General features: G+C 48.8%; 1 pseudogene; it reads right to left on the reverse strand.

Annotated features, from left to right (window-relative positions):
- Positions 1 to 1141: 1141 nt before the first annotated feature.
- Positions 1142 to 18955, reverse strand: LOC136491867 (G-type lectin S-receptor-like serine/threonine-protein kinase At2g19130; annotated as a pseudogene).
- Between the last annotated feature and the right edge of the window lie 578 nt (positions 18956 to 19533).

Consider the following 19533-nt stretch of genomic DNA (forward strand, 5'->3'; position numbering starts at 1 on the left):
ATGGTCTCCACCAGCATGCGTATCAGCAGGCACGAGGTGGTAAGACGCACCAGCGTGCAGGGGCAGGTGTGCAGGCACAATTGCATGCGGGGCAGGCGGGACAACTTTTTTTTTAAGGCGGGACATGCTTAGCAGCATGGGTGGCGGGCGGGCAGACACGGGCGTTCCGACGGGGCTAGCATGCGGGCGCTAGCCACGCCGTTTATAAAAGAGAGGCTGCGTTGTAAAAAAAACTATTATCAGCCGTTGATGATGCAAAAAGTTAATTAATTTCGATTCAAAAAAGTTAATTAATTATATTTGAGGTATTTTATTTGTACTTTGACTTTAGTCTCTAATGAAGGCATGAAGCAATGGTTTTCTTCTAAACGCACGATCTGCAGCTCGCGATTTTGCCCCATCGCCGCCGGCTGCCTGCCCGTAGCCCACTGCCACCTGCCTACTCAGAGTCGTCGTCGCCCACCTGGTAAAGGTCGCCGTGGCTTGCCTTCATGGAGCCCACTAGCGGACGCATGCCGCCCTTGTCGCTGCCGCTTGCCTGCCTGCAGACCATCGCGCGCCCACCTGCTCGGCTTCAGATGGATGGGGAAAGATGGCAGGGACGGGAGGCGATCGCGACAGGCCGATGCGCTCCCCAGGGTCGGCATGGTTGCATAAGAAGAGGGAAGGGAGCGCCAGCAAGAAAGGGGATTGACGGCCGCCGCCGCCGAGAAGACAACGTCCATGGCCAGTGAGGGTTCAGCTTTGCATTGTTTGAGTTGGATCGAATCAGATAAACCTAGTTATGTAAGTACAATTATACCCTTTAAAATACATTTGTAATTAGTTTCTAGTCCATTAATTTATTGTTTCCGCCCACGACTTAAGTTCTTTTCAATGAGGTTCTCCTATTTTTCCAAGATCTTGCTGAATGAATGGTTGTCATTTTTTCCAAGCACAATAAAATTTCTCTTATTAAAAACAATATAAATGCTAATCCTGTCACTGCTTATGAAAAGTTTAGTGAACCCTTGGAATTTAAAAGCACAATAAAATTTCTCTTATTAAAAACAATATAAATGCTAATCCTGTCACTGCTTATGAAAAATTTAGTGAACCCTTGGAATTTAAAAGTTTTTTCTCCGGTAAATAAAAACTACGCTCATGCCGAATGAGAACCTCCGATAGCTTGAAGTAGCCTTGGCATTGGAGGAATGTCTAATTCTATTAAACCCTAAAGAACTTGAACCACTTCACCCATCGACGCCATCGTCGGTAGATTGAGCTCATTGTCTTGAATGCACCAGTAAGCAACCTTACAAAATACAAACTCTTTCAGCTTCGTTTAGATGGACATCGCCATGTAACTTGTCATCCACCAAGCTTCCAATATCTCCCACAAGAAGCTTGCTTGCAACTTGCACAGGGAAATAAGTATCATCATCACCAGTAGTGGTACATTCTCTATGTGAGTTCTTCCTTCCCGAAACAATTTCCAATAAAAGCATTCCATAGCTGTAAACATCAACTTTTGGTGTGATTGCCCGTCCGCTAATCCATTCAGGTGCAAGGTTTCCTATGGTTCCTCTTATTGTAGTTAAAGCCCTGCTGAACTCCCTACCTAAAAACTTTGCCATTCCGAAGTCTGCAATTTTGGAGATGAATGATTCGTCTAGAAGTATGTTTTGAGGTTTCACATCACAGTGTATAATACAATCTCGACAGCTCTCATGCAAATAGGCTAGTCCTCTAGCAATTCCTAGAGCTATTTGGTACCTAGTATTCCAATTCAAAATTTCAGCATCACCTTAGAATAGATGAATGTCAAGGGAACGGTGGGGCATATATTCATAGACAAGCAATTTGCTGTCACTTCTGCTGCAAAACCCAATTAACTTAATTAAATTTATATGTTGGGTAAGTCCAATTGAGCTAACTTCAGCCCTGAATTGTTTCTCTCTTTGATATGCACCATCAAGCCTTTTCACTGCTATTGTTGTTGAGTCACTGAGAACTCCCTTGAATACTGAACCAACTGCCTTCGCCTAGCTTTTCTGTGAAGTTTTTTGTAGCATGCTGCAAATCAGTATATCTAAAAGGAACAATTCCACTACCACCTTGAGCAGTTTCCAGTGTGAAGTTGTACCTTTTCCTCTTGTTCCTCGAAATCATTAGTACCAGACTATGGATTTAGTGGCTTGGTCAAGATGACAAGGTTGCCACTATCAGAGATTTTGAGCTCAGATGTGGTGTGGTGTGATCTGTGAGCGGGTTGTCACCGTTTGCAACCCATACTTGAGTGAAATTGGGAACTTTGTTAAACCAAATACCTAGGTACCAGTTCAGTGTGTTGTTGGAGGACTTACTGCCTGTCTGGAAGAAGCCAAGTGCATACTTGCCATTGCTGGAGACGAGCTTGTCGCTGCCAACGAGTGCTTCACCAGGTGCGATGGTGTCTGTGGCAGCACAATCTTGCAGCTGGATGTATAGGAACAAGAGAAATCTGCAGAGGGCGTGGAAGAGGGGCATGACGAAATGAAGGACAAGGGAAGCTGGAACAGATAGGGTGTATGATATAGATGATAAGCATTAGGTAGAAACAATGAACTATACATGTAACACTCAGCAACACAGTTGGTGAAGTTGAGGCTTCTTCCCAGTTGGTTCTGGAACTACAAAATAGTATGGTGATGCGTGCTGATAGTGTTACATATCGTTAATTTACCTGTCAAGTGGTGTCATATCATTGCTGGACTAAATAGAGTATTCAACATACTGCATCGAGCTTTCCCATCATCAATTCGTCAGTATTAAAAAAAACTCGGCAGTACACACTGCATGCCATCAGCAGTTCAAGCTGCGCAGAGTATTTAACCGTAGTATTATATTCTTCCAAATACACCGCTTCTCACAGACTACTTCAATACATTATTACTCAGTTAAAAAAAAACATTATTACTCCATGTATCAGCGTACGTACCTGTAGGGTGGTCCCAACTCCTCACTACTGTATTGTTCATGATTTTGAATGTTTTTGTTGTTAGATATAAACTTTGATAGACATGAGCAGGAACATAGAAGGGTTGGATGTTAATAACAATAATTGTTGATCTCACCATTTCCCATCCCAATTGACAGTCGAAGTGGCATACATAGAGGCTCGTTTATGACACATTTATATTACTACATTTATTTGTATGGCAGGACCTATTGGCACATAGAAACCAGACATGTTACAAATATTAGGGTACATAGAAATATTGTACGTTACAGAAAACAGATTTATTTTTACACTACAAGACAAAATATTACATGTTACAGAAAACAAATTTATTTGTACACTACAAGACAAATTTATTTCCCATCCCAACTGACATACTTCTCAAAGATTGTTGGATTTGCTGAAAAGCTATAGATCACACTCTCGTCTGATGTGGGCTGCTTCCTGCAATAGCACTGACTAGCCTTGGCATTGGAGGCATTTCTAGTTTGCATATTCCATCGAGAAACTGTACCACCTCAATCATTGTGGGCGGATCATGTAAAATAATCTGCTGCTCCCCAAGGTATGAACGCGCGGTAGGGGCATGCGCCAAAAGGGCTCTTTGCTGCTGCACTGTAACCGCGGCAGGGGCAGACGTCGAAAGGCTCCCCTGCCGCACTATAGCCACAGTAGGGGCAGGCGTCAAAATCAGCCATGCTGTCACATCTAGTCACTGTAATAGCATGGCAGCCTGACATTTCTGTGTACTAGGATTAGATGGGTAGAGTTGTATTTATAACTTCCCACTGCAACTCAGTAAAGAGAGCGAGTTCAGTTTTGCCATCTCCTCTGTAGAGCTCCGACCAACGCTGGTGCTTGTGTTGTATGTGTGTGCGCTCTGTTCTCCCTCTAGCCATAGTGTGTGGTCGGCAACGCCGGTGAGCGGTCGGCTCACCCGTGCGGAGATTCCGGGGCCAACAAGTGGTATCGAAGCCGTACAAGCGCCGTAGCTGGACTAACCGCTGGCGATGACAGACGGTTTGGAGATGGACGACAGCAGCGGCGCTGCTGTGGCTGTCCAGCTACGACAGGAGGTCGTCGTGCGCACGGTGCGGGAGGTCAGCGACACCAGTTGGCCGATGCTGACTCGCACCAACTATGGCGAGTGGGCAGTGACCATGAAGGTCAAGCTTAGAGCCCAACGGCTCTGGAATGCTATTGACAAGGGCACCGACAACGAAGAAGACGACATGTCAGCGTTGGAAGCTATCATCGCTGTTGTGCCAGCGGAGTATTGGGAGCCGTTGGGGGCGAAGAACTCTGCTAAGGAGACATAGGAGGCCATTGCAGCGATGCGTGTCGGTTCCGACCACGCAAAGAAGGCGATGGCCTAGCTACTGAAGCAGGAGTACGCCACCCTCAAGTTCAAGGATGGTGAATCGGTGGAGGACTTCTCCCTCCGCCTGCAGTCGCTCATCAGCAAGCTGATGAGCCACGGTGTCACCATCGATGAAGAAGAGGCAGTATCCAAGTACCTCCACTCCGTCCCGGTGAAGTACATCCAGATCGCTTTCTCCATAGAGACGATGCTGGACTTGTCCACCCTCACCATTGAGAATATGACAGGCCGTCTGCGGGCAGTGGATGAGCGCATGGAGCAAGCCACAACAATGACGGACAGTGGCAAGATGCTGCTGACAGAGGAGGAGTGGTCGGCCCGGAGGAAGAAGTTCAGGGAAGCCTCCTCCAGCTGCGATGGCGATGGCAAGCGCCGCGGCAAGGCTTCTTCGGAGAAGAAGAAGAAGAAGGTCGACCCCAACGCCTCCCGGCGCTGTGGGAAGACGGGCCATTGGACAAAGGAGTGCCCAAATCGTAAGCAGGACAAGAAGGCTGAGGCTTATTTAGTGTAGGTTGATGAGGATGATGAGTCCAGTCTCCTGATGGCGACGTTCTGTGCACTACACGATGTTGATGCCGAGGAGAAGGGAGAGGTGACGGCGGTGGAAGGGCCCGGCAACGCTCTGAAGGCTATCCACCTCGACGAACCGCGCGTCCAAGTCCACCTCGGACGTGTGGGTGGCGGACAGGAGAGCGATGGTACCTGGACTCTGGCGCTAGCAACCACATGACGGGCTCCAAGAAAGCCTTCTTCGAGCTCGACGGCAACGTGACCGGCACGGTGAAGTTCAGCGATGGCTCAAGGGTGGCGATCCGAGGGCGCGGCACCATCATCTTCAGGTGTCAGAACAGTGAGCACCACGCATTGACAGATGTGTACTACATACATCCCGCAGCTACGTTCAAGCATCGTCAGCATCGGGCAGCTGGACGAGCGTGGATGTGAGGTACTGATCGAGAGCGGGATCCTGAGGATTCGGGATCGGGAGCAGCATCTTCTCGCGAAGGTAAAACACTCATATAATCGATTGTACCTACTCGACTTGAAGGTGGAGCAGTCGGTGTGCCTGGCAGCACGGTACTCCGAGGAGCCGTGGCTGTGGCATGCCCGGTTTGACCATCTGAGCTTCGACGCGCTAGGTCGGCTAGAGAAGATGGTCCGAGGGCTGCCCCACATCAAGCACGCAGGCGAGCTGCATGACAGCTGCCTGGTCAGGAAGCAGAGGAGGCTGCTGTTCCCAAAGGTGGCCAAGTATCACACGGTGGACGCTCTTGAGCTCGTCCATGGCGATCTCTGCAGGCCAATCACACCAGCCACAAATGGTGGTCGGCGGTACTTCCTCCTACTCATGGATGATTACAGTCGCTATATGTGGCTGCAACTCCTGACGAGCAAGGACGAGGTGGCGACGGTGATCAAGAAGTTCAAGGTGCGTGCGGAGGCGGAGAGGAGCAAGAAGCTACGTGTGCTGTGGACGGATCACGGCGGTGAATTCACTTCGGTGGAGTTCGCTGCGTACTGCGCGGATTGGGGTATGGTGTGACACCACACCACGCCGCACTTGCCGCAGTAGAATGGAGTGGTGGAGCGGTGGAACTAGACGGTGGTCGGCATGGCTCGATCCTTGATGAAGACCAAAAGCATGCCGATAAGGTTCTAGGGTGAGGCGGTGACCACAGTGGTGTTCATCCTCAACCGCGCGTCCACAAAGACCCTGAAGGGCGTGACGCTGTTCGAAGCTTAGTATGGGCGCAAGCCGAGCATGTCCTTCCTCCGGACATTCGGCTACATCGGCCACGTCAGGAAGACGAAGCCGGTCCTCACCAAGCTGGAGGACAGGAGCACACTAATGGTGCTCCTAGGCTACGAGGAAGGTACCAAGGCACACCGGCTCTACGACCCACGTGGAGGCAAGGTGGTTGTCTCGCGGGACATCGTGTTCGACGAGAAGGCGGCCTAGGACTGGAACAGTCCAGGCATGGGGGAAGCTGGTGGCTTCACCAGGACCTTCGTCGTCGAGCACTTGGTCATCCACGGTGGTGTAGACACTGGAGAGGATGCGTCGACCACTCCAGCAACAGAGCCGAGCACTCCTAGGGTGGTACCGAGCACTCCGAGAGGGGTGCCGAGCACTCTAGGAGTAGGGCCGAGCGGTCCTAAAGTGGTGCCGACCACTCCAGGACGGGTGCTGAACGCTCCCGTAGCAGAGCGGAGAGGTCTTGTAGTGGTGCCAACCACTCCAATACTCATGCCGAGCACTCCTGCAATGGTGCCAACCACTCCAGGAGTGGTGATAAGCGGTCTAGGAGTAGTGCCAAGCACTACAGCCGGGGTACCGAGCACTCCAGGTGCTGTGCCGACCACTCCGACCTAATAGAGGACTCCATCGATGCCGATCGAGTTCGCCTCACCTCCCAGCGACATCACAGAGTTCGTGGATGCCTTCCACGATGGCGAGGAGGTGTGGTTCCGTAGGCTGGACGACATCGTCGGTGGCACAGGGTCCTCAGGCCTGGTGGGTTAGCTGCTCAATGACCTAGAGCTGCTTCTCGTCAGTGCAGAGGAACCACCCACGTTCACGTTGGCCGAGTGCGATGCAAATTGACGATGGACGATGCTGGAGGAGATGAAGGCGATTGAGGAAAATGAGACTTGGGAGCTCGTCGATCCACCTCCAGAAGGCCGTTCGATCGGCCTAAAGTGGGTGTACAAGGTCAAGCAGGATGAGCGCGGCGCCACTGTCAAGCACAAGGCACGCCTCGTCGCCCGAGGCTTTGTCCAGCGCGATGGCATCGATTTCGAGGAAGTCTTTGCGCCGGTAGCACGCATGAAGTCTATCCGACTGCTGCTGGCTTTGGCAGCAGCGAAGGACTGGCGCGTCCATCACCTGGACGTAAAACTGGCCTTCCTCAACGGCGAGTTGGTGGAGACGGTCTTCATCAGGCAACCTCCGGGTTTTGCCGTCAAGGGAGCGGAGCACATGGTGCTCCGACTGCGCAAGACGCTCTACGGGCTGCGGTAGGCCCCACGAGCGTGGAACGCCAAGCTTGATTCCACGCTGGGCGAGCTTGGGTTCATGTGGTGTGCAACCGAGCACGCGCTCTACACACGGTGACGGGGGAAGGAGGAGCTCATCGTCGACGTGTAGGTGGACGACTTGATCGTCACCAGCGCGCGTGCGGAGGACATAGACAGCTTCAAGCGTGAGATGGCGACTCGTTTTCGAATGAGCGATCTCGGTGCGCTGTCCTACTACCTCGGCATCGAGGTGAGACAGGGGAAGGAGGCGCTCACGCTCAGTCAGAGCACGTACACCTCGAAGCTATTGGAGCGGAGCGGCATGGCTGAGTGCAAGCCATGCGTGACTTCGATGGAGAAGCGGCTGAAGCTGACGAAGGCCTGTACCGCGGTGAAGGTAGATGCAACACTCTATCGGAGCATCGTCGACGGTCTACGCTACCAAGTCCACACGAGGCCGGACATTGCGTTCGCCGTGGGCTACGTTAGCCGCTTCATGGAGGATCCCCAAGAGGATCACTGGGCCACGGTGAAGCCGCTGCCGCGCTACGTCAAAGGGACAATGGATCAGGGGATCTTCTTTCCTAAGACCGGCGGAAGTGGGATGCAGCTCACTGTGTTCAGCGATGTAGACATGGCGGTGGACATCGATGGACGGCGGAGCACCTCTAGTGTGCTCGTCTTCCTCGGGTCGGCTCCAATCTCATGGCTGTCGCAGAAACAGAAGGTGGTGGCGCTGTCCACGTGCGAGGCAGAGTACGTGGTGGCGGCCACAGAAGCATGCCAAGCTGTGTGGCTGTGCCGGCTGCTGGGTGAGCTCACCGGTGTGGAAGCTCACCCACCAGCACTGATGGTGGACAACCAGCCCACCATCGCCCTCGCGAAGTATCTGGTTCTCCACGATCGGAGCAAGCACATCGACATCAAGTTCCACTTCCTCAGGGACTGTGTTGATGGAGGGCAGATCGTCATCAAGTTCGTCGAAACTGGTCGGCAACTCGCGGACGTCCTCACCAAGCCGCTCGGCCGTTTTTGGTTCATAGAGCTGAAGAAGATGATCGACAGGGTGGAGTTTCTAGGGTTAGCAGTAGGATTAAGGGAACAATTGTAAAATTATCTGCTGCTCCCCCAGGTCTGAACGTGCGGTAGGGACAGGTGCTGAAAGGGCTCCCTGCTGTTACACTGTAGCCGCGGCAGGGGCAGGCGCCGAAAGGCTCTCCTGCCGCACTGTAGCCACAGCAGGGGCAGGCGCCAAAGTCAGTCATGATGTCATATCTAATCACTGTAGCAGCAAGGCAGTCTGATATGTCTGTGTACTAGGATTAGATGGGTAGAGTTGTATTTATAGCTTCCCACTGTAACTTAGTAAAGAGAGCGAGTTCAGTTTTGCCATTTCCTCTGCAGAGCTCCGGCCAACGCTGGTGCTTGTGCTATATGTGTGCGCTCTGTTCTCACTTTCTTCTTCTACCTCTAACCATAGTGTGTGGTCGGCAACGCCGGTGAACGGTCGGCTCACCCGTGCGGAAATTCCAGGGCCAACAGATCAGACTCAAGATCTTGGATGCACCAACATGCGACTTTGCAAACTCTCGTCACCATGCAAGTTTGCATCCACAATGCTCAGAATGTCTCCACGGAGAAGATTGTGTGCAACTTGCACAGGTAAATAGTCTCCTTGGCCTTCAGAATGACTGGACGAATGTTCAATACAGTTCCTCTCTTTCCCGATACCATCTCTAGCAAGACCATCCCGTAGCTATAAACATCGATTTTGGGAGTAAGAGGCGTTCCACTGATCCATTCTGGAGCAAGATATCCGACAGTTCCTCGCATTGTAGTCACAACACGGCTGAAATCCCTCCCAAGTAACTTCGCCATCCCAAAATCTGCAATTTTTGGAACAAAAGATGCATCCAGAAGTATATTCTGTGGTTTGATGTCACAGTGTATCATGCAGTCTCGGCAGCCATGGTGCAAGTATCCTAGACCTCTAGCAACTCCAAGAGCTATTTGCTATCTCATGTTCCAATCTAAAATTGTACCATAACTTTGGAACAGATGAGAATCCAGGGAGCCGTTTGGCATGTGCTCGTACACGAGTAACCTCCTATCACCTTGGCAGCAAAACCCGATCAATTTCACTTAGTTTACATGCTGGATGACTCCAATTGAACTTACTTCTGCCCTGAATTGTTTCTCTCCTTGTGGGGCGCCATCGAGCCTTTTCACTGCTATGGCAATCGAGTCACTCAGGCACCCCTTAAATACAGAACCAAAACGACCTGCGCCTAGCTTCTCTGAGAATTTTTTGGTTGCATCTTTCAAGTCAACATATTTTGAACGCAATTATGCCAACGCTACCTTGATCATTGTCTACTATGGGTCTAGACCACTTCCCATTTCTCCTCCAAATCACCATGAGGAGAATAAAAACCAAAACGGCAATGCTTGTGCCAACGGCAACACCAATTATCATGGCACTCCTATTGTCTTTCCCACTCTGTAACTCTTTTGCAGCAAGGCGAAGGTAAATCATTTCTTCATTACCGTCAGTAGCTACATTAAGTAACTCGTCATGCCAGATAGGGCAACCATCTTTTCCGTAAGAATATGCAGTGCAAGAGCAATTACTCAAACAAACTTGTGCGCATTCTTTCGCGCTTGATGCATTTGGCATGATTTTGCCATTCTCGGGCAACCTAATGCCTGGCATAGAGTAGAATTTGTCTGCCATACCTGTTTTGTTTCCATCGTCGGTGAAGCAGTTCAGTGGAGTGTTTCTGATGCACCCGCCTGTTCTGCCCTCTATCTCCCAATCCGCAGGTGACCTTACAGAGAATCCCTTCATGCAACTGCAATAATGATCTGCACTAGAAGTGCAGACCGTGAAAGGGCCACAGACAGCATACACATCACACTGATGTGCTGGTTGATTGTCCACTGCCATCCAATCCTGCCCGGTCCAAACACGCACTTGGTTTTGACCAGAGACATCCAGCGTAGTGAGTGTGATTATGCTCTCATCAAATATGTTGTAGGTGAAGTAAAGCTCTTGGTCGTTGTTGACGAACGTAAAATTGGCGTTTGGGGAACCTGCAGACATTTCCGGTACCGAGCTGAAGAATCTACCATTCCACGTGCTAGACCAATACACAGCAGATGAGTTCCATAGCATCCTGGCAACCCCATCGTGATCCAGCCTCGAGGAGTACATACCAGAAGATAGATCGATGGAATTCTTCCTTGAAACATGTCGACGGTTCAAGCCTGTGACCTTGTTCCATCCAATCTTTACACCAGGTAGCTGGGTGTCTGTCGGGTAGTCGAAGCTTTCCCAGAATGTGAGCGAAGAGTTGGAGGAGCTCCGTAGGACAAGGTTGCCATTGTTCAAGAGCACAGCGACGGTGTCGTTGGTTGTTGTGTTTGCCCGGGTAGACCAGATGGTGGTGCCCTGAGCTAAGACAACCATGTTGCCGTCGCCGGAAATGATGAGCTCCGGCGAAGTGGAATTGGAGACCGGATTGTCTCTGTTGGCTGTCCACGCAGGAGTCAGCACGGGGACTTTATCGAACCATATGCCGAGGTAGGAGTTGAGGGTGTTTTTAGAGGACGAGGACGACCTCCCTGTTTGGAAGAAGCCGAGAGCGAACTTGCCATTGGCCGAGACAAGCTTCTCGCTGCCGGCAAGCGCATGGCCGGGTCGGAGCGTGTCTGTGGCGGCGGAGGGCGAGGGTGCGTGCAGGATGACGAAAAGGAGCACAGAGAGAACAAAAGGACGGAGAAGATGCACGGCAGAGATAAATGGCGGAGCGGGAGATGGATCAGCGGGAGACAAACGAATTAAGCTGCTAAATAGGAGCAGTGGACAACTAATGAGAATGAAATTAACAACAAGTAAAAATTAATAGGTGTTTCTTTTCCCATCTTCTAGTACTGTCGGTCAACAGAATGTCTCATTTTCTATTGCGTTGCTAGCAGCCTGGACGACTGAGGCGCCGGCCAGAAGCACACACGCATAATGGTAGCGAACTGCAGTTCGGTAGTTGACCGAAGCGCGGTCGATCCAATCAACGTTACTTAGCCCTCAATCATTTAAGTATGCAACGTCAAGGACTGGTGGAACGAACTTTTATTTCATTCCAGTTGGCATCATATGGGTCTAACTTCCCAACTCTATTTCAGGGAGAACTTGTTTTCCAAAACAATTATGGCATGTAAATGGAATAATCCACATGTTTGCACAGTGGTCTGAGCTGGTTTCTCACCACTGTCTATGCTCCTTGTACTTATGAAGGCAAACGTGAGCCGTTGAAATGGTTTCATAATATTCAATTGGCCGTTGATTCCGTACATGTAGGAGACTAAAATGGGCATGCTAGTGCCCGGACATTTGGACGCACGCGCCACGTCCGGACACACGCGCACCCGCGTGCTGCTGCGCCTACCCGCGTGCTTCGTGCTCTGCACCTGCTGCTACTGGGTCTACGCGTGCTGCTGCTGCGCCTGCTGGCTTGCTACGCCTTGAGCATGTTGCAGCTACGCCTGCCAGCGTGTTTCGAGAGCATGTGCGCGGGGCCCACCTAGCTGCATGTGGAGAGAGGGTGGGAGCACAGCGCGCGTATCCGTGTTGACCCCGGCTGCATGCTCCGCTATGGGGGACCAAGCCTGGTGATGCAAGGGCGCTCGGTTCTGCGTCCGTTGGGTGCTGGCCCGCTCTAGCGCTCTATATGCGCGCATGTACTTTGACCAGAGAGTGCTCGGCCATTTGGGCATTGACCGTCCACTGTGTGCATGTCTGACTATTGGAGATGGCCCGCATGACAGAGATAGGCAGCGCTGGATGGGTATGTGCAGCGCGTGCATGCCCGCAAGTCAGAGCGCGTGGGGAGCAGCACCTGCTGCAACATAGTGAAACCAAGTGAAACAATTAAAACATACGTTTGCAACATATGTGTATAACCACGGCAACATATAACAACATTTAGATAAAACATTTGCAACATATGTCTGAAACAGGTAAACCATTTGGAACATACACTCTTGCAACATCCGTGTGTAGCCACCGCGACATATGCAACATCCAAATGAAACAGCTGAAACATTTGAAAAACACACTTACAACTTACGTGTATAACCACTGCAACATATGCAACGTCCAGATGAAACACTTCAATATACATTTGAAACAGCTAAAACATTTGAAACTTACACTTGCAACATACGTGTATAGCCATTGCAATATATGCAACACCAGATTTACTTTTTCAACATTCGGATCAAACATATGCAACATACATCTGAAACGCATAAAACATACGGTTGCAATATGTGTTCATCTACTTGCAGCCGCCCAATGAAGGTTGACGTGGGTGCGAGGCACGAGACGCGGATGGCGCGCGGCGCGAGGCAGATCCAGCGTATGGCGCAGTGGCGAGTAGCGTGAAGCGGGTCTGACGCGAGGCGTAGGGGCGCACGTCACGAGGCGGTCCCGTCTCGGTGGAAACGTCTAGATTTTATTTAATAATGGGCGGTCGGACCTGGTCTGCATGCCCAGCGAAAGCGCGCGTTCGGCCGAACGGACGCTCGGTAGGTGTGGAACGGTGATTGTTTTGTTGAGTCTCGTGGATAAATTATTGTTGGCACTCCAATTTGGCTTGAGTCTTATTATCTTACGTAAATATCAGATATAGCTAAATTAACATGTTAATTAATTTATTTGGTCATCGGCTGCTATATATATTGTTAATATTTCTCGGACGATTATTTGGGCGTGGAATATTTGAGTGAATCGTCGAAAACGTATTGCAACAACATATGGATGTCGACTTGCTCAAAATATCATGTGAATGTAGGGAAAGATCATTGGCTAGGTGGGGCTCAAGGAGCCCCTACTAAAAATTTATTAAGAGCAACCAAGAAGGTTACTTAGCGTTTAAAAAGGATTACAAGAAGGACACTGAGAGGAAGGAGGGAGCTAAGGAGCAAGAAACAAAGAAAATCAGAAAAGTTACATAAGGTGCTCTAGCCATGACTCAATTGCATGAAAATACTTCTTTTTGGCCCTCCATAAGAACAGACCAAAAGTGTGTCTGAAGATGTCTGAACAACACCGACTGCTTGCTGGGATACCTCTAAAAATGACATCATTTCTAATTGTCCAAATACTCCAACTCACGATGATAATAATCTCCCTAAAGAAATTGACATTGAGCTGCATTCTGAAACTCTCAAACATTTGGAAAGGATCGAGGGAGATGTCAATTGTAAGATCTATATAAGATTCCAGCAGGCTTTAGTCATCTCACATTCCAGGAAAAGGTGCTCAACCGATTCTTCAGAGTTCAGAGTTCAGAGTTCATTGGCTAGGTGTTGGATTTGGAAATAAATTTACGTTTCCAGGCTCCAGGTGTGGATGAAGGTGTTCCGTACACATAATGAAAAGGAAGCAAGCGGGCAACGTAGAACCTAGCGTCATGTATACAGAGATGGCAGTGCTTGCATGGATTAGAATCCATCGGCGATACACGATACGAGGAGGAAGGAAGCAAAATACAAATTGGACTTACGGCTTTGAATTAGCACGTACGACTGGACCGAAGGACTTAGAGGCTGGAGTCTAATCGGAAACTATCTCATTCGCCGCTTATGGAAACAGTCTCGTTTGCCGATTGTATGATCTACGAAAGACCAGCCACCCTATATAATAAGAGATATTTACTTGTATGGCCTTAAAAAATGCATCTTCTTTACGGGGTCTTTTTTTTTCTTTAAACTTACCAGTATGGCCCAAAACTAAATTTTCTTCCTTCTACGGCCTTTCATCTGTTTTTTACACTGTGTTAAATCAAGGCTAAAATGACCATTTTACCCCTCGCAAAAAAATAAAATAAAGAGTTTTATTTATTTGTTGTATATTTTAAAACTTATTTGCATAATATTACTCCAAACTTACTAGTACATTTTTAAACTTATTTGCGTAATATTACTCCAAACTTACCTGTACATTTTAAAAATTATTTGTGTAATATTACTTCAAATGTACAACAGACAAATAAAACTCTGCATTTAATTTTTTCCGGGGCCATGTAAGGAAGATGCATTCTTTCCGCGGGGGGGGGGGGGGGGGGGGGGGGGGCATTGAAGTAAATGGCTCATATAATAAAGGGTGACGGTTGATTGAGGTCTCCAATATTTCCTCGCCGAAAAACACATCTACTATTTTTTATCTTCTACCTCAAGCTTTGCCAACTTCCTGCTGTCCGGTGTATCTCTCTACGAGGTTCGTTGGCGTTCTAGGTAACCTTGCCGATCTTAGAACACCCCCACCGTGTGTCTCCCCGACAAGTCTTCCCGAAAGACGTTCTCATGGGTTTATTGGGCGAAGAATGAGCGTCTAATCTGCCTCGTCAACCTGCTGGTGAGCCTTGCCATTGGGACCTACCTCCGCTGTGTGCTATCGCCATGCATGTGCGGTCTCTAGGCGATCTAGACCCTACCGGTGTGTGACCCGAATTGGCGTCAACAATTATATAGTACTATGTTGTTTATGGTGGCATCTAGACACTTTTGAGATCAATCTGCAATATCTAGAGGTAACCCAATAATATACTCTAACCGCACCGGTAGTCATAGCGGGACTGGCGTAGAGTGATGAGACTAGAGAAGAAACTGAAGATTGTAAAACGACGAGTTGACATATGTTGCGGTCATAACGGTCAATGTGCCATGGATGCATGCTATGACCGAAATGGAAGCTAATGAGGTTGCTCCAGCAAAGGCGGTGGCCCTTGTGCCAATGTCAAGATGGTCGAGCATGAGGGTGGGTAGTCGTGGTTGACTATGTCGTGTGTAGGATAGCCATGGTCGATGGAGTTATTGAGGCTGCCGAAATCTATGCAGTACACATGAAGCCACGGATGCACGAGGAGCCATGAGTATGGTGGTGGCAAAAAGGTGAAGTCACCATATACGAAAATGATGATGCGTTGAGTATGTCGGCAAAAGGGAAGGTCGATGTTGAGGACGATGTTCAAATGTCAACCCACCATGAACGAAGCATACGCCAGGTTTGCTTGGACCAGAAACACATTGAGGATGAAGGCACCCACTAGTATTGCCAATACTAGAGGTACTAGGGAGAGAACTCCGACCATGAGTCAAAGTCTAAGGAACCAGAAAAGAGGGCATCGACAATTGTGACACGCAAAACGATGGGGTAGAAAGATGCCAATCCAGCCAATGGTTGACGAAGTAGGTTGGTGGAGTGAACTTCTATCCCCACAAGGGAGTTTCTATGATCAACCACGGGCCATGGTGGTTGTTTTTACAACATGGAACATATGATAGTGGAACTTTGTTAACAAGTCTTCGATAATAAAGCACGGAATCCACATGAGCTGCATCAGTCAATTCATGAAGATATGATGCTGTTCTAGCAAGAGCAAGAGTGCCAGTAGAAAAAAGAAAGAAAATCCATTGTTATTTTTAGTTCCTATTCTTTTTGTTTCCTTTTCAGCGCACTTTGTCAAATTTGCATATTAGAGATGCGAGAAAAACATGTCACTTACATTACGTCTCTGATGATATTATTAACATGTAGAAACGTGTCACTGATGACTCTTCATCAGTGATGCGCTTAGCCAAAAATTGTCATTGATGACCTTTAATCAATGACACATTTTGGCTAAATGTGTCACTAAGGATATGCGTTTTGGGCGTCACTGGTGATCATTTACAAAAAAAAAAAACATGATCTAGGGCCTTTATATACTTCTGCTCTCTAAAGCTGATCTTAAGCAACTACTAAAATGTGCTTTGATCAACCACTACTGAAGTGAGATCAATTGCTATCTCTAGACTAGTTCATAGTCACAAAATAATTAGACATATGGATTTATATGACCATCTCATAGTAAAAATGCAACCAAATTTTATATGACCATGTCATGGTAAAATTTTTGGATGTCCAAGTCATGATAATTTAAGGTTAGGATCAAATTCAGAGGTCAGCATCACTATTCATGGCGCCATGATCTATAGCGTCAGCGCCGTGAATCGTGGTGCCGACCTCTGGCCACGTCAGCGCCACGTCACCAGCCTCGCCACTTCGAACCTCCTACCTCGCACCATGACCTATGGCACCGAGACGTGTTACCTTACACTACCGGACAGAGCATCTTTGCCGAGAGCCCAGGGCACTCGGCAAAGGCCTAAAAGCCCTCGGCAAAGGCTTTGCCGAGCGCCGCCCTCGGCAAAGAGCCCTCGGAAAAAAAATTAATGGCAAAGAGGCTCTTTGCCGAGGGCCAGTTGTCGGGCACTCGGCAAAGCATTTTCCGAGGGCCAACGGCGGCGCTCGGCAAAGAAAAGCAGCCGTCAACGGCGCTGCTCCGTTGACGGCGTCTTTGCCGAGTGCCGACAGTTTGGGCACTCGGCAAAGACATTTTTTATTTTTTTTCAAAAACTCTTTGCCGAGTGCCACGGCGGCAAGGCACTCGGCAAAGATATTTTTTTATTTTTTTTAAAAAACTCTTTGCCGAGTGCCTCCCCAGCTTGACACTCGGCAAAGATTTTTTGCTTTTTAAAAAAAAAATCTTTGCCGAGTGCAATGTCTTGGCACTCGGCAAAGTTTCCCAGCTTTGCCGAGTGTCATGACCATTGCACTCGGCAAATCAACCGAAACTGCAAATTTTTTTTTTTTGCATTCCACTGACACAAACAGTTCAAATATATATCACATGTCACATATATATCACAAACATCACAATAATCACATATATATCACAACGAAACCATTTTCACACATTATATCACAACCACAACTCAAATAACAACATATCACAACCACAAGTCAAATATCACAACCACAAGTCATAAATTCACAAACACAGTGGTCACCTTGTCTACCCTTCTGTTGTTGTCACATTTGCTACAGGGACACCAAAGTTTGTCCTTTAGCTACACTCGAGCTCCATGCATGTTCCAAGAAAGCATCTATCCCATTCACCCACTCAATGTCAAAGTCACTCCTGCTTCTCCGGCCCGTGTACATCCACTGATGGTCTTCCATCCTTCCACATATATAGAACATAGTAATGTAACCATCAATTGCATCTACGTGGTGCTCCTACTCTCTAATAGGTGAGGATAGGTCCTAATCCCACCCGCGGATGCGTAGATGAGATTAGTTTCCATGCTCCGCTCCCTATCCGAGACAGAATTTTGGCAGCACCTCCCCGCTGTTTTCCCGATGCACGTCCTGCAAGGGAGAATGTGTATCCGGAGAACAACAGGGGTGGTGCCGAAACACCATCTCGGACCGGAGCGGACCATGGAAACTAACTTATCTACGCATCCACAGGCTGTCCAAAAAACGTGGACAATCCGAAACAGATATGGTCGTAGATATACAAAGATCTGTATACCTCCAACCGTATCTCTTTCGGACGGGAGACACCTAACTAGGTTACGCGACCAAAGACTACATACGGATAGAGGGGTTATACCTAGGGTGCCGGTGAGATCAGGGTAGCAGGGCGGTGGAGAGTCGGTGCAGTGGCGAGTCGACGCGGTGCAGGAAGACCCGCAGCACCGACGAAGACGATCGGGGTCACCGAGTCCCTCCCACAGGTCCTCCTGTAAAAAAGGGCAAAAATGGTTAGTGTTGACTCAAAATTTCGGCAGCACCTCCCCTGCACGGAGATGTTCCCAAAACCTACAAGAAACATGCCACAAAAGGCCAACAACCACATATATACCAAACATGGGCACGAAGGCCAACAACCACCAATATATCAAAAGGAGCCATGTATTTTAGTTCTCTTTCCATTCAGATGAAAGTATTGAAGTAGTACAACAACAATTACTACTAACCCTACAACTACTACTAAAACTACTACTAACAACGACTTAACTACTAACAGCACTAATACTAAGAACTACTTAACTATTAACAACTACTACTACTAACCACTACTACTTACTAACTACTACTATTTACTAACTACTACTACTACTAACCCTACAACTAACACTACTAACTAATACTACTAACCACTACTACTTACTAACTACTACTATTTACTAACTACTACTACTACTAACCCTACAACTAACACTACTAACTACTACTAACACTACAACTAACTACTACTAACTACTAACTACTACTACTACTAACCCTACAAGGGTAGGGCTTACCTTGGCGGCAAGAACGACAAGAGCGAGGGTTGACGACGACGGCGGGGATGACCGCAGCAACGCGAGGATCAACGGGCGGTCGGGTCGGCACCATCCTCTTCTTCCTCCTCCCCTTTCTCTTTCTTCCTCTTCCTCTTCCCCCTTCTCTTTCTTCCTCCTCCCCCTTCTCTTTCTTCCTCTTGCTCCTCTCCTTCTCCCTCTGCTGGCCGGCCGTAGGGGCACGGGCGCGGGGCCACCGAGGCGCGGGCGTGGGGCGCGGGGCCGCCGAGGCGCGGGCACGGGAACGCCGGGGCGGGGCCGTTGGGCCGCTGGGCCGTCGAGGCCGGGCGGGGGCGCCGGGGCAGGACGGGGGCGCCGAGGCGGGCCCGGCAGGAGCTCATCGGCCGGAGGGGGACGACGGCGGGGGCGGCGCGGGCGGCCGGGGGCAGCGGCGGCGCGGCAGGGGCGCGGGTGGGAGAGAGGAGGGGGTCGGTTGGGCCGGCCCGTTGTGGGCCTTTAGGTTAGAAGCTTTGCCGAGTGCCGGGCCCAGCGGCACTCGGCAAAGTTTTTTACAATTTTTTTTAAAAATCCTTTGCCAAGCGCCCTGTGACCTCGGCACTCGGCAAATTAAAAAAAAATTGTTTTTTTTCTCCCCATTTTTTCCTGTGCCTTGGTATAGTAATTGAAACTCCATTTCAAAATTTGGGACAATTTTGAGTTTTTTTACTATATTTCCTTAATTATTTTTGTTTCGTTGAATTTTTTTGACTATTTCAAATTTGAACTGCATGTACATGAAATAATGGAATTTGATCATTCAAAAAATGGTATTCATGATGTTTGGCGTATGTTGAGGCCGTATCCAGGAACTCGCATGAAATTACGAGCATCTTGTTGTCGTAACATGGCGATGTACTTGCGGTAAAAGTGTATTTAAATTATATAAAATCCAAACGAAGTCCAAAAATTATGAAACTTG

This window comes from Miscanthus floridulus, chromosome 11 (assembly GCF_019320115.1).
Source record: "Miscanthus floridulus cultivar M001 chromosome 11, ASM1932011v1, whole genome shotgun sequence".
NCBI classification, from domain to species: domain Eukaryota; kingdom Viridiplantae; phylum Streptophyta; class Magnoliopsida; order Poales; family Poaceae; genus Miscanthus; species Miscanthus floridulus.